Source organism: Solenopsis invicta, chromosome 9 (genome assembly GCF_016802725.1).
Source record: "Solenopsis invicta isolate M01_SB chromosome 9, UNIL_Sinv_3.0, whole genome shotgun sequence".
Lineage (NCBI taxonomy): Eukaryota > Metazoa > Arthropoda > Insecta > Hymenoptera > Formicidae > Solenopsis > Solenopsis invicta.
This window is the reverse complement of record NC_052672.1, coordinates 1,365,690-1,382,602: the sequence shown is the minus strand read 5'-3', so window position 1 is coordinate 1,382,602 and position 16,913 is coordinate 1,365,690. Positions and strand designations below refer to the sequence as shown.

General features: G+C 30.7%; 1 long non-coding RNA gene across 2 annotated transcripts; it reads left to right on the top strand.

Annotated features, from left to right (window-relative positions):
• The first annotated feature begins 499 nt into the window (after positions 1 to 499).
• LOC113004647 lies at positions 500 to 15,845 on the top strand. Of its 2 annotated transcripts, none has more exons than XR_003269148.2 (4): positions 500 to 1,018; positions 5,292 to 5,420; positions 5,712 to 9,395; positions 12,612 to 15,845. It is a non-coding gene; the product is annotated as an uncharacterized LOC113004647 (long non-coding RNA). The 2 variants fall into 2 exon arrangements; XR_005575494.1 differs by lacking the exon at positions 500 to 1,018 and adding an exon at positions 3,171 to 3,841.
• The last annotated feature ends 1,068 nt before the right edge of the window (positions 15,846 to 16,913 follow it).

Genomic DNA, 16,913 nt, shown 5'->3' with positions numbered 1-16,913 from the left:
TGAGGAATCAGTACGCAGCGATCACGGAGGTCAAGCAACGTTCACCGGAGTTCCGACTTGGATGGGTAACCGCTTGAAAATTTCCGAAAAAATATTTCCGAGATTTTTTTTTGCGAAAAATGTTTTTTTTAAATGTTACACAAATATTGTTTTGTTTATTGGAATTATGTAATGTAATAATATTTATGTAAATATTTTTGAAAAATGGGACGTTTCAATGCAATATTTCAAAAAGCGGACATCTTAATGTTGCTGCAATCTTCCAGCAATGTTGCAGCAATGTTTCGCAATCAAAATGCAATATTACAATGTTTCAATGAAATCATTCTGCAATGTTCCTGCAATCTCTCTGTGCTGTATGGGTGATATGTGATTTGATATTTAAATCGATATTATATTATTATAATTGAAAATTTAATGGAAATTAAATTTACTTAAAGAATTTTAAACAGAATTTATCGCGGATAAAATTGAATAATAAATTACTTTTAAAAAATTTCAAATATTTTCAAAAATTTTTTCAAAGTAATTGTTCGTTATTTGAACGAATTTGAATTTAGTCCGGTATTATGTCGCAATATTTTTGCTTTATTCGTACGGTTCTGTCTACTTCCCCGGCCTCACCATCGTGCTCGGAGAATCAAGGAGCTAATAACAACGGATGAGACGGGGGAGCGGAGCTTCGTGGCTTTTTGCGCTCTCATTGGCCGATGCTCGCTTTCTCGTTCGAGGACCGAGTAACGAAAAGCACGCGACTTGCGATCGCGATCCATTTTTTCGTTCCGAGAACTACGATACTTTATATCGTACTGAGCGTCTCTGCGTAGGCACAAGAAATCGCTGAGTTCTGTGCCAAAGTGAATAAAGTGTTGCGATTAACATTTAACATCAGTTCGTGTCTCTTAAAAATATTCCCCTACAGTTTCGTTGAAGTGCTCTAAGTCCGGAGCATTTTTCCGGACAGAGGCAATACGCGAACAGTAATTACTTTATACAAATATTAACGTGTTAAATAGAGGTAATTTTAGAGTAAACTTTTGTATAAAACATCTTTTTATATCTTGATTAGTTTTTGAGATATTTTCTTTATAAGAAAAATATATTTATGTACTAAAATATCATTTTACACAACCAAAATAAAATAATATAATGGCCTCGTAAAGAGATATTAAATCAAACTGAATTCCAGAATGTGAATATTAGTTATTTAATATGATAGAGAAAGAGAGGGTAATATGGCACCTATTTTTATTTCATTGAATAACTTTGTTTATAATTAATATTTTCTATTAAAATTTGAACGATTACATTCGTCAGAGTGTTGTTTGACAGATTCTAGACTCAAAGTAATGAAATATTTATTATTTAGGACGTGATTTATAAAAATCTAATGCACTGCTGCATATTCGGTGGAAAAAAAGTGGTTGTAATATGGCTAGTCATAAAAATTAAAAAAAATTAGTTTAGTTTAAAAGAAACACAGTACCTTGTTACAAAATTATATATTTTTACAAATTAAAAACGAATACACGAGCTCGGGAAACCAATCGGAAATCAAACCAAAAGGTAAATTCAGGTAGACATTTCGACCTTTAATAACGGTCTTCTTTAGTATAAAACAACAGTAAGCATCTGTAACAATAATTAACGAACATATTTGATCGCAATCTTTAAATATTAAATTAAGTAATAATTATAACAAACTACCAAAAATATGAAGAATCCATAAATTCAAAGTTGTCCAGTTAATAGTCAATTGTAAATTAGCGAAGAATAATAATGACCTCACGGAAACGTCTATTCTTGTGTTGAAAAAGTGTAGTTTACACACACACACACACACACACACACACACACACACACACACACACACACACACATATATATATGTGTGTAGAAGTGCCCAAAAGTAAAAATGCCTTATAACAACTGTCAGTCATTATGCATTGGCATATTAGCATCACTAAAAAACGGCGGTCTACTAAACCAATAACTCCATAAGCAATTGTTAGAATACGTGACCTAATAACGAAAATAATAGGGGTAGCTATGGCTGCTTTTTTTTTAGACAACACAAATCGACACAAATTAACACACTCGAATACAGTTTTAGACTTTCCTCCTGAGTAGAGTCGAAAAGTATCGATTGAGTTTGTAAATGGAAAGCGAAGTATATTGCTGACAGTAGCCATAATACCCTCTTCTCCTCTATTAAATATGATAAAATATAGTTTCTCGAATTTTACTTGGGTCTGATTTAATTGAATAAATTTAATGCAAAAGCATTACTTTTGACTACTGGTATACATATGATGAATTACGATGGAGGCGGCACTGCAATTCGCGCGAAGGCAGATCCTATCCAGATAACGTTGCATTCCTGGCACAGAAAAGAGAGAAATATTTACTATTACGAATTTTTTTTTATTACAATGACGTTGTTATTATGGAGACGCTGATCCCTTCGTATAGGATAACCTGAAAGCAACAGAAAGAAAACTGTTTCCCAGACAACTGAAGAACAATAGCGTAATTAAGGAAGTTATTAATATAAAATTTTCAATAAGTTGTTATAAAGTTGCATACGTGGCATGTATTGCCGGCAATATTTTAAGCTAATTTGAAAACCGCTTTCCTTAATAAAGACGACAACTCAGGGACGCATTTTATCAAATTGATACGCAATAATGCCGGAAACTTGCTATCTGGATATAAAGACCATTCTCAGTATCAGAGGTAAAAAATAGTTCGCATACAAAGATAATTTCACGCTTCAGATAAGTGTGCGTATGCAATTATTTAAATATTTAAATCCACTTACATACAAATCTTTAAACTTTAAATATGCAAAAGTTCTCTGATTATAAAGTTATATAATTACAATATTAAGATTTGTTATTGTAACTTTCTATTGACTCTTGTTCTATTCTTCGTATTCTTTCATTTCAGGAATATTATGGGTGCAGTAAAATCATATTTTTTCAAATAGAAATAAGTATTTTATTAAAATTTTTTTTTAATCTTTTTTAATAATTATTATAAATATAAAAAAATTGAAGTTGTGATTTCAATACATTTGTAATTTATCTTAATACAATTTAAGTTTTATCATAAAATGACTTTTTAAAAATATATTTGAAACTTTTATTATTTATAAATAATGATATTTTCTATACATACGCATAATTTTTAAGGGGATAATTAGGCATATTTAAAAAATGACTGCATTTAAAGTTTTACTTTTAATATATGTTCCCTTATGCTATCTAAGCAACATTAAGTGTAAAATTGGGTCATAAAATGTGTTTAAATCATCTAGAAGATATCTTTAGGTCACATTTCCAAAAAGTAGTTTTAAATGCATCTTTTGGACGTCTTAAAGACGTCTGATGACTTAATTTTAAACTTTGTGTTGTTTAGCTAAGTGTGCGAGATCGCGCTTTATTTCCTGAAATCCGTGGAGTTTATCGCGTGTCTTCGCGCCGAGATTAAGTCGATAGCGGTTAATGGGCGGCATCTTTTTGCGTAATCTTTCGCTGTATACGCGCAGGCTTCTAGGATATACTCGTTGTTATCAGGATAATAGCAATATTTATCCTACAGAATTTTCTAGAAGCTTCCACGCAAAAATAATAAAGGCTGCAACCCGAGCCGATTTCGCGCACTTCTCTCGAAGCTCTCAACGCATTCGGTGTGTCGCCGATTTCGTTTATCGATTGTGTCAGAAGTGCAATAAATCAGTGCTTGTTAATTCAATTTTGCTCTGTATTTTTCCACGCCTCACTTTCACTTCACGATTGCAACACACGCACTTCTGCTGTCGTGTCGATAGCAATAAATGGTACAGTAAGCATATAAAAACATGTTTTCCATTATTGTGCAAAAACAATATTTACAAATTTACACAAAAATTAGAGGACTATAGATAAATATAATACGAATCAACTCAAACAAGGAAAACGGGGAATAACAAAGCAAATATTAATTAATAAAGCTATAAAAAAATTAGAATTTTCAGTAGTACGAAACATATCGAACGCGAGTTACAAGTGCTTTTGCACGTCTTTTAACATTCTTTGCTTTCTAAATGTTCCATTAGGATATTGATCTTGGTCGTTTATTTCTGACATTTATTATTCTTTTTTAAAATATTTTTCAAAAAGTTTATAAATATAATATTTATGTATATTATTTATAATCTGCAAAGATTACTATTAACTTTCGATATCAGTGTGATTGGGTGTTCAATAAATAATGCAATACATTTCTTTTCTCAAAACAGGATGGTTTTATTCAGGATGTAAATACACCATATTCTTTCCCTATTTTTTGGTTATAAAACCCTATTTTTCGACGCGCAACCTCCGTTCAATTCTACGGCCTTACGCCACCTTAATTTGAGATCCTGAATACCGCCATGGTATCACTCTACTGGTTTGTGTCTGAGCCAAGTTCTTGCTGCATCAATAACTTCTCTATCATTGTTGTAGTGCTTCTCGTGAAGTCCATCTTTCAAGATGGACTTCACGAGAAGCACTCAGATACAGACTAGTAAGGTGATACCATGGCGGTATCTCACATTAAGGTGGCGTAAGGCCATAGAATTGAACGGAGATTACGTCAAAAAAAAGGTTTTTATAACCAAAAAATTGGAGAACAATATGGTGTATTTAAATCCTAAATAAAACCATCCTGCTCTGAAAAAAATGTGTTGCACTACTTATTGAAAGTCTCTTGTATATACCCAGATAGCAAGTTTCCTGCATGTTGCTACCAATCAATAAAAGTGTGTTGCCTGAATTTCTTTAATAAGGAAAGCCGGCTTCCGGTTTTGCTTATGATATTGTTGGCAATATACGTATACCAGAAACGATTGTGCACAATTATTTATAATAAGATAATGGAAATTTTATATTAATAAATTTTGTATGTTGTCCTTCAATTTCTTGAGAAACAGTTTCCTTTTTGTTGCCTTTAGATTGTTCTATAAAAGGGATTAGCGTCTTTATTATAGCAACGTGATGCGACCAAAGGGAAATATAAATTTGTAATATAAATTTTTTCTTTGGTTTCTCTTTTTATTCCAAAGAATGCTTCGTTATCTAGGATAAATAAGTATGTTTAAAAATCAAGAGTTTTATAATAATAAATATATAAATATTTCTTTAATATAAAAATTTTAAATAAATGAAATTTGGAAACCCTATTACAAATTTTATGTATTAACACACCAATTTTTATGTTTATTTTATATTTATTTGTGAAAATAATACTTATCATTCAATTTTCAGTTTGCAATTATTTTTATTAATTCAAATCCGGATTTAATCAACAAATCTTTGTTATAATTTATAAGCAGAATTTTTGGAATTGGAACAATTATTTATATCATTTGTGCTGCTCTCTACGTTTAGTGAAAGGTAAGACTTTTTTAAATTATATATTGATCATAAATTTGCATTTTTTATTTCTATTTGAGTGTATTTATTGTTCTGCTTCATGATTTCTGATAATGTTCTGAAAATTCATTTTTGTTTTAAAAAAATATTACAAACTAATCTTTTAAGTAACATATGTGTTTTGCATTAATGTAACAATATTACGTCAATTCATGTCATTATCCTGTGCATAAAAAATATTAAGATATTCCTTTTTGTGTCTTTAATGCTCAAGAATTTAGAATTAATATTGAAATTTTATGTTAATTTTAGATCGAATAACACAACAAAATGGCGACTGTGTCCAACATATTTAATTGTATTTGGGAAATTGGAGAAGTAACTAAAATAACGAACGACATCGAAAACGCTATTCAAGGAAGATCTTTAAACAATAAAAAAACAGCGTTAATTAATTCTATGAAAGTTTGTAATGATATGCCTATCAAAACAAAAACAATAGAACTATACATCTATTGTTTATCAAAAACACTTGTTGATATTTCAACGCCTATGGATTAATTTTCTCAAGAATTAACTTTTTTTAACTTCAAAGAATGAAAACTTATACAAATCACAGAAGTATATTAAACTGTGGATAATATCAAAGTATTATTGTCGAAATACCATAGAGAAAAATATTTACATGTATCCTGGCGATATTAGTATTAAAAAAAAAATATATATTTAATTTTGTAACAGAAAAATTCAAAACTTTTAACTTTAACTTTAACGGAGCTTAAATTAAAATATAGTCAGAAATTATGGACAATACACAAGATTATATGTTAACGACCAATATCGATAAAAAGATATTATAGAGTATACGTTAACTTCGTAAACAATAAAATAATTGTGGTAAATTATTCATCAAAGTTTTTGGATTTGTCCCACTCAGAAATAGTTCCTTGAAACGATGTCGTTTCGATATAGAAAATGCAAGTCAAAACTTTTCAAAATTTTCAATAATTTTGATGGATTTTTGACACAAATTTCGAGAAATTTTCAACTTTCATTCAACATCAAAACGACATCGTTTCGAAGGGCTATTTTTGTTTTCCGAGAACATACCGTCAAGCACAAAAAAATAATTTATTTTTCTTTTTTTAAATAAATACTTCTGACTAGGTAAAATGATTTAAAAATTGAGATTGTTTTGATATTGGTTCGACATAGGATTATTGTTGAAGGTATTCAACGTTAAAATAAACATTTTTTTAATGAAAAAAGGGCACTTTAACCCATTATTTTTAACGTTTTTTTAAATGTTTTTAAAAACATTTTTTAAATATTGTGTGCTGATTGGGCATCCATCTTGTGATCAGTGAATCACTTATAATGTTTTACAAAAAATTCTGTAATATATAAAAGTATAATAGACACGAAGTACGCTGTAAAATCACAGAAATCTAAGCGCATGCTAGGCGTTGCCTTCTTCTTCTTCTTCTTGTTTATCTACTCCCTGGATTGGATAGGTGGGAATGATACGACCAATAAGCAAAATTAATTCATTAGAAATCAAAGCACGAAGGACAACAACGGATGTCTCGCCAGGCCGATTGTGATGCAATCGACAGCTAAAAAGTATCAGTAACGAGCGAACACATCCGAATACGTTGGCGGCTTAAACGGTCTAACCACCATAACAGGCGTTGCCAAAATGGCAATGAAGTATCCGCGGGAGACGAATAGCACAGAACAATCGAATAGCGGAAATGCGTACATATATGCAGAGCGAACGTATTATATATTCTAAGGCAAAAAGAGACAACACATATAGGGTGCAACACTTAACGCTCGCAATCCTTTTGGAATCATTTCATCTTTGTTATTTATAAAATATTGAAGAAGAATAAATAATCGTTATAAATGTTTAACAAATATTAAATAAGGATGAATGATTTTTGTGAGAGTTACAATTTTTGAAATTGCGTTATACATTAAATTTAGGCTTTAGAATTTTTTCGTATCCTGAAACATATGTTTCAGTATTTTGCCCCCGTTCTCGGGCGAGAGAAAAACACGCGACAATCTATAAAGGTTACTGTCAACTCGATAGCAATGTGGCATCGTATCTGTTCTACACAAAATATGACCACAATTTTTTTCGGCAGTAATACTTTTTCATAAAAGTACTATGCCTGTTTTAGTTAAATTATTACATACATGATGTGACAATTAATTTTTAAGACCAATAAAACACGATAGAAACAAAATACATAAAATCTCATATTGTTTTATTCAAAATAATTTCCTTTTGCTTTAATACACTTGTTACAGCGATTCAAAAGGGATTCTTCAAACGCATGATTTAGCTCATTTTATGGTATTGTATGCTTCTAGTTCCCTGTTGAAGCTGTTTGGATGATCGGAATGTCTTTGAAAACATCCTTTTAACTTCAATTTCAATTTTGGAAATAAAAAAAGTCGGGACCAAATTAGGTGAATGTGTGGCGGATGATTGCCATGAGCACACAGACCTCATTTTTGGCCAAAAATTCACGAACAATGAGTGACTTGTGAGATGGTACGTTTATCGTGCAACAGCGTCCAACTTTCTCGATCTTGATAATCGAGACAAATACGATAGATTCTGGTCATCAAACGCTTCAAAACTTTAAGATAATAGTCGCTAGTAACTTTTTACTAAGTCTTGCGTTTAAATTTAATAACCGCTCTTTGTTCCATGATACAATTTCAACATTGATTAGAGATTTGATCAGGAAGAACTGTTATAACTTTGTTATTTACTATTCGATTGACATGAACTTAGGCGCGTTAAACAGATAAATGATTAACCTCTCTAAGGATGCTACCGCTCAACAGATGTCGCCACTACTTGCTGAGATATGGTGCCAGTCTTAAAAATTAATTGCCGCATATATGGAGGGATTTATGGTTTTGGAATTTGCGCGATAATACCACAGTATAACCAGTATATTCGCTCCCCAAAAATGCACGTAATCGCGCAAATCCTATTGGGAAGCTTTTGTTTTCAGTTGGCTCTAAAGATGCAAGAGGACGCAGGAACGTCGTACACTGATAACTTGGGTATTTTTATAAGCATCTGTGAAAAATGGTAAAAATAAAGCAGAAATGTAAAGTGCAATATAAATCAATGCAATATATATAAAATCATAAATTCAAAGTTCAATTTTTTTAATTAACTAGAAAAAAAAATGCACTTATTCCTTGTATTGTGTCAGCACCTTTATAGAACACTTTTTCTCTCGGGCCTGAATTTTATAGTCACGTGATCTCAACGCAAGGACATATGCCGACTGAGCGAATATGGTGGCTATACTGTGATAAAACTGCGCATTGCATACTCACACATGTAAAGTGTTATTAGACGGGCCCGTTTTTTTGCGCATGCACGACTACAGTCAGCGCTGTAAACGGTGTACCGAGAAATGGGCGCGTGGCGGGCTCGTCATATGATTAGTATAGGTTAAAGGAAGTATACATTGGTTTGTTCACGTTGCTTGCCCTCAATATCTTTTATGTCGCACTCAATATTTTTGCTGTTTCCTTCTCTTATATATCTTTCCTATATATCTCTATTATTTGCTTGAATATATATTCATTTTATTTTAAGTGCAAGAATTTTTAAAGATTTCAAGCAACGCGAACAAACCTATTTATTTTAATATAGATTTACAAAATTCTAAAACAAAAGAAGCAATTGAAAAACGTCAGATTAGAGAATTCCAAAATTTGTATGGGCTATCAAAGATCTCCTCCTCCACTAAGATATACTTTACTGAAGCCTTATTTGACTCGCATGCGCAAAAAACCGGTCCTTAACAACACTGCTAGACACGCCTTTGCTTATATAAGATAAGTTTGCCTGCTCACGATAGAAGGTGTTGAACCACTTGAGTGAATTCATCGATGAATAAGATGTAATTTAAGAAACGCATTAACAACTCTAAGAAAAAAACAACAATATCAATGGTAAGTAAAATAAAATTTATAACCATAAAATTAGAATTAAAGAATTAGTAAAAGTAAAAATAAAAGGTCTTGGAATCGAAATTTTGAAAAATCCTTCCTTAGACCCTAAGACGTACAAAAATAACTGTCATTTATCCGAGAAATGGTGGGAAAGTTGTAAGAATAGCGCAGTAAGCTATTAAACCTTAATATTTGTTTATATGTAGAAACCAATTACAGTCTTCTCTATAACAACTTCAGAAAATTGCATCTGTTTAATCAAAATAAAGTATTTTGTATCTTTTTAATTTTAATTTGCGCTAACTTTTTGCTTTCAATATATGGAAAGTATCGAGATAGAATACCATACAACACAGAACATTGCAACAACATTGCAGCAATGTTACAATGTTGTAAATTACAATGCAATATTGCGGAGATATTGTAGAAACATTGCGATGTTTAATGTTGAAGGGTAAATGTTTTTTTAATATTGAATCTATGTTGAATCTATCTTGATTTTTCTACATTAATTGTTAATGTTGCTGTACCGTTTAAACAAAATTGAACAACTTATTATCAATATTATTTTTATTTTGTAAAAAATAAACGAAAATAAAATGTCGTGTAAATCCAAAAACATAAATATATCGATATAAATAGGTCCGTGGATGAAAAAACCTTGATCTATATCTTATATACTGAACAGACAACATTTTTTTAATGCTTTTTAAATATTTTTAAAACATTTTTTTATATTTATTTCAATTATTGTGTTATATTAACTTTTTTTTAATTGTATTCTTATTTATACATATTCTTTCCATTAGATATGCAAGATTTTTTGTTTTACACTTGCAACTCATATGCAATTAAAGTGGCATGTGTAATTATTATGACTCATTACATACTACTACACCAATATCACACGCATACATACAAATAAATTTTTGTAAAACCTTTTTGTATTGAATTAAGAGGATGCTATACTGACGGAAATTACCGACCATTACAGTGTTCATTAATTTTTGAATTGGCTTTACAGATCACAAAATCCTTTTGCAAAATAAAAGTACGCACCAAAACAAAGTCTGCTCTGGTAAATTTTATGAGAAAATCGATCAAAAAGTTAAAAATTCATTTATTTTCGACTCGTGGATCTGTCAACCAAGATTAATTTTTGTTATTTACTGACGTTCTGTAGCTCGTATGTATAAAATGAGACCAGGGCGGACTTCAGAAAACTCTAACAAACAACACTGACTGTGTATCGTTTCAGTCAACAACCTAACAAAAAAGTTTAATAGGTGAACAGCTGTACGTGTCCAAATTTCGCTTAGCGTACGTAAACGATGGCAAGAAGAGCAGTGGCTGTAGTTAATAGGTCTTTTCGCAGATGGCGAAATAATCGAAAAACAAAGACAGATCTATGCGTTGGACAAAGAGCGATAGCCTGGTCTCCCTCGAAAAATAATCTGCAATGCCGACGTCGAGGAAGTTCTTCGGTCACTATAGCATCCTCTTAAACGTCTATAATAAGTTTAATTCTAAAAGTGATGTTATTAATTTCTTCATATAATTCACATGTTTATAAACTCTTATCTAATTTTGTAAGTACAGAATCTGTGTACTACAGATTTTTGTTAAAGCTTTTATATCAAGCAAATATTGTTACGATTTCACAATTCTGGACGTCATATTCGTCTAACAAATAACAAAAAAATCTGTATTAAAAAACTTTTTTTTGTTCTCTGTAAATAAATTCCGTACTGCAAACATAATGAATATTATACTTTTATTCTGGAATAGGATTTCCAGATCCGGAGAAGTAGTAAGTACGAAAAATTGTTGAAATATTATTGCGTTTAATCGTTAAAATAGGATAGATTTCTAAATCCCATTGGCTAGATTATACAGAAAGAATCACTTCTAATAATTTACTTAGCTTATTTTCTTCTTCATAAAATAATAACAATTTAAAAAAAAGTTATTTATATTTCTTTAGTTGTTTCCGTAGAAACCGAATAATAATACAATATAATTTTGATAAGATCGAAAAATATAATAACTAATTGAAACAATGAATACGGCATTACCGATCGAATGCAATACTTGCGTCGTCTACAATACAGTCGTTACGACGTTGCGACGGACCAATAAAAGAAGAGAATATATGATTTTTTTTTTTCTTTGATTGGTCCGTCGCAGAGTCATAACATCTTAACGATTGCATTGTAGATTCCGCATTACAATTAGTGCTCAATAATTTTTTCAAGGTAAATTTATAAATGTATACATGTATACATGTATAAAATTCCTCCAAACTGCGCGCCGCAATTTTGCCGGACTTAAACACAGCTTTATTGAAGAATCCGAATGTAATGCGGCCGTATGCATTATTTCTATTTGTTATTACACTTCGCGGTCTTATTATTAAAAATTTGTATTGTATTGTATACGCATCTTCCTTCTTAGCAGTCGGATTCTTCAATGAAGAATTTTCAACAATTCAGAAATGTACGTCAATTTTTGAGACTCCTCTGACGAATGGTCAGTTCGGAGCAAAAGTCGAGTAACGCCTCTAAGGCCAGTACGTATTCATAATGAATGATTTTTATATTTAAGACCATCTTAAATATCATCTTAAGATATGTCATCAATCAATCAGAGAGAGCTGTATTAGCATCAAGATATTACTTAAGACCGTCTTGAAATAAGAATCGATTATGAATACTGGCCTAAAAGAGTTCAAAATAAGCTGAGAAAGAAAAATTTGTACTGCAGGACTTTTTTTGCCAGGATCTTTCGCCAATGAAGTTAATGGCGAAATTTTTCACTTTTACCTTTCTGTCCTAAAGAAAAAGTTACATGATTATTACTCTTAACTGGTAGATTAACTGTAACATTATTCACGAAATTGGTACAAAAAACTTATTTAAGCGCAGTTTCCTCGAAATCATATATTTTGAAATTGTTTGATGAATATCTACAGTTCTACCTGGCTGATTTCGTCCAAATTACGTATGCAGCTTTTATCGACATATCGTTATCGTCGGTATCATAATTAGGAGGAAATTTCTTTTCTGATTTTTGATAATCATTCAAAGGACAAAGAAATTGATCTGAAACAGATTTTACGTTCAAAATGCCACTATTTTTACATTTTCGTGTTCTTGTTTTTTCCGTTCAGATCATATCCACATACACTAGATTAAGAAATACTATTTTTCGTTTCAGATAAGGAGAAATGGTATAATTCATCAATCATCAAACACTAGGACTATTTTTTTCCAAACGTGGATCGAGGGCTTCATAGCAGCTATATATCGAAATTTTGTTTTGAAAAAATTCATAAATACTGTCAAAATATAAATAAATACATCTATAGAAAGTTTTTTGTAATAATATAATAAGATTTTTGATAGGTATATTAATGAAATATTTAGTAATTCCAAAAGTAAAGAAGTTTATGATAAGTTTATAAAGATATTAGAAGATATAGTCAAATAAATGCCTAATAGATCTCTTTCATATTTTTTAAAATCATTTGTAGTATTAAGTAACAAAATATATGTAAGAAATTACTGAAAAGATATATCAAGAAAATAACGAATCAAATATGTGCAATTAAAAATTTGAAACTTATAACATTTTTAATAGTTGATGCATTTTCAGCACTTGATTGAGATTTTTCTAACTGAAATTTAATTAATATATATAAATGGAGTTACCAAATGTAACAACAATTACTACGAAGTTAGATAGTTTTCCAAACACCAAAGCTTATTTAGATAATCTAACTAGAGACTCTAGTGTTGTAACTAATAAGGTCCATAAGGAATATGAGTATAGTACACATATAGTTAAAAATAATTTATATACAACTTATGGATCTTTTGTAGATTATTTTATAAGAAAACATATATCTTATTATAAGAAGATTGATATAATAGATCATAGAGCAGAATGGGTTATAAACGAAAGCGATAAGAAACCCAAAAATATAGAGAAATGTTATAATGTTTTTAAGAATTATAATCTAAGTGCTATGGATCATATAAAAGATATACAGACAGTTTCTTATTGTAATGCCATATATTTTGAGCAACGTTTTCCAAAATATAATTTTGGTGTGAATAAAGAGAATATGTTAGATATAGTAAGCTATATTAATAGTTTATCTTATGTACATTATGAATTGAATCCTACAGTTGACAGTGATTATTTTAATGGTGATGCTGATCTAATACTTGACAATGATGTAATTTTGGATATTAAAGTTTCAAAGCATAAGTCACTTCACAATCGACGCAAAAATATCTCTAAGAAATCATTCTACCAGTTGATTTTATATAGTTTTGGAAATTATAAGAAATCAAATACTAAAGTTAAAATTAATAAGTTTCTAATCTATAATCCGTTACTTGGATACGAATACAGTCTATCAGTAAATGAGATAAACTATGAAGAATTTGAATGTGCTTTGAAACTCGATATTCAAGACAAGGTTCTAAAAATAAGTTCTTTATCTATATAATAATCATTAAGATGTTGAACTTGTAAATATATGGTAGTACTCGTATATTTCATTTTTCTTTAATTTTGGAATAAAGGATTTAGAATTTGTTTATGTGATCCCTAAGAACAAAAATAATGAAGTAGTCAAATCTGTTGTGCTCTAAGTCAAGAATATATAACTTCTCTTAAAATATTAATATTACCAGCGTTAGAACTCAGAGTAGCTTTATTTAATCATAGTTTATCTCCGTCATCAAGCGAGTTCTAAAAATTGAAATCGAATGTATTCATTTATGGAGTAACTCGACAATAGCGTTATGTTGAATCAAGACATCATTCGACTGAAATCTTCAAACTTTTGTGGCAAACAAAACAGCTGAGATACAAGAATTGACAAACACATCATGTTGGCGACACGTACCCTCAAAAGAGGATCTTGCAGACGCTCTAGCTAAAGGAATTTTATTGGAGAGACTCTTGCCAGAGGACATCTGATAGAATGGCCCTGCATGGCTCGTTTCGTGAAACAGTTGACTAAATTAGAAAATGTCAATTACATCAGCGATTCCAGAGCAACAAATTTTAATTACGACAGAAGCATTCAAACAATCTAAAGTCAAAGATTCGAACTTTCAACAGATTAATTTTACAAGAAGATTCTCATCGATTTTGAAGTTACAAAAGGTCATTGCCTACTGTTTGCGTTTTGGAGACAACAAAAAAACTGGGAAAACCGGACCTATCAGTAGAAGCACTCGACAGTCTTAAATAAAATTATTAAATAACACAAGAAGAAGCCTTTACGAAAAAGATTTCAAATTTACGTGCAAGAAAAATGATTGAGACAATTGGAATATTTTAATTAGTCCCAAACCCTTCGTATGAGATAACTTTAGTCTCATGAGAGTTGGTGGGCAATTAACCAATGCAAAAAATTTCTGAGGAATAAGAGCACGCTATCATTTTTCCGGCAAAGCATCATATAACGATGACACTACTCTGAGAAGAACCTCCGATTATCATATTGCGTAGCAACTTCTAATTTCCATTCGCAATAAGTATTGGCCTCTTTCCGGAACAAGAGAAGCTCATCGTGAAGTAATTCGTAATTGTGTGCCGTGCTTTCGGTACAGGCCAAGAGTACGAGAACATTTAACGGCAGACTTGTCAGAATCGAGAATCAATATTTTTTAGGCTCTTTGAGACTAGAGGAATTGATTATGCTGAAAGTTTAAAGCCTGTTTAAAAAAAATTACTTTGCGATTTCACAAAGACAATTACTTATCGAAATGGCAACATATTCTAAAGCTGAAATAGCATTTTTGACAGAGATGGCTGAAAGAGTACCTTCATCATTTTTAGAGTCAAATCAAATGGATTGCGGAGGCAGAAAACATAAAGATTGGTTCAATAGTATATTGTTCGCAGATAAGAACCAAATTTTTCCAGAGGTGGACGGCATTGTTTGAGTCGCAGACGTCAAAACATCGCAAGGACAATTTCGAAGAAGTGTTAAAAGACTTTGTGCCTTACCTTGAGAATATTAAGTACTGAGTATTTTTTCATTTTTGTTTTATTTATAGTATGTTATATTTACGAAAATTTAATTTTTAAGAAGCGAATTAGGGCACGTATCATGAAATTCTTTGGAATGAATTCCGATCGGAATTATTCCGTTTTCCCTAGAAATTTAGAGAAAAACGGAATAATTCCGATCGGAATCGATTTCGAACAAATGCATAATATGTGCCCAGATCAATGACTTGCTGATTATAATTTTTATGCAAGATTTCGTCATACAACATTGTTAAAAACATAGATTTGTTCGAAAATTAATTAGCTTAAGAGCTCATACATTTTTGTGCTAGACAGCCGATTTCCCTGAGCAACGCAATAGTTTAGAAAAGAAAATTTATTTGTACTACAACATATTAAAGGCTGTTCAAAATCAGAGAGAAACATTTCAAGACCTTTCCTTATCAGTTTACATTAATTATTTATTTGAAATAACGTTTTAAAAGAATACTTATTTTTAACATTAATTTAGCAATAATTTAGTATTTACTCTAAATTAATAATTTTTTTAATGACAATTAAAAAAAAACTTGTTGAAAACTAGTTGGAAGAATGAGTTTTCAAAAGCGGATATAGGAGTTCCAGAGAAGCGCGCGCGCGTTTCGTGCAAATTTTTTTACATGACGCTTATAAAAAATTTGATAAGCTTCTCGAAAACTGCCTGGGAGCTCTCTCGGGAGTTTCCCATGCTATTATTAACAAGATAATAACAGCATTTTTATATTCAATATTATATAGTATATAAAATAGATAAACAGATAAGATACGTGTTCGATATTTATTATCATGTATTAATATGAGTGACAGAAAACATGTAATAATTCAGTATAAAGCAATTTCAGCAATAACAAATAATTGAAATATAAAAATCGAGCATTGCAAATCGTTAAAATATTACAAGTGAATACTGCGAATATTTTCAATAAACTAACTGTTTAATAATAAAAGATATCGTATAATTTTTAGTGGATGATGTCATTTGATGATATTTAAATCGATATTATACCATTATAATTGAAAATTTAATAAAAATTAAATTTACTTAAAGAATTTTAAACAGAATTTATCGCGGATAAAATTGAACAATAAATTACTTTTAAAAAATTTCAAATATTTTCAAAAATTTTTTTAAAGTAATTGTTCGTTATTTAAACGAATTTGAATTTAGTCCGGTATTATGTCGCAATATTTTTGCTTTATTCGGCTCTGTCTACTTCCCCGGCCTCACCATCGTGCTCGGAGGATCAAGGAGAACAGCTAAGAACAACGGATGAGACGGGGGAGCGGAGCTTCGCGGCTTTTTGCGCTCTCGTTGGCCGATGCTCGCTCTCTCGTTCGAGGACCGAGTAACGAAAAGCACGTGACTTGCGATCGCGATCCATTTTTTCGTTCCGAGAACTACGATACTTTATATCGTACTGAGCGTCTCTGTATGCGTAGACACAA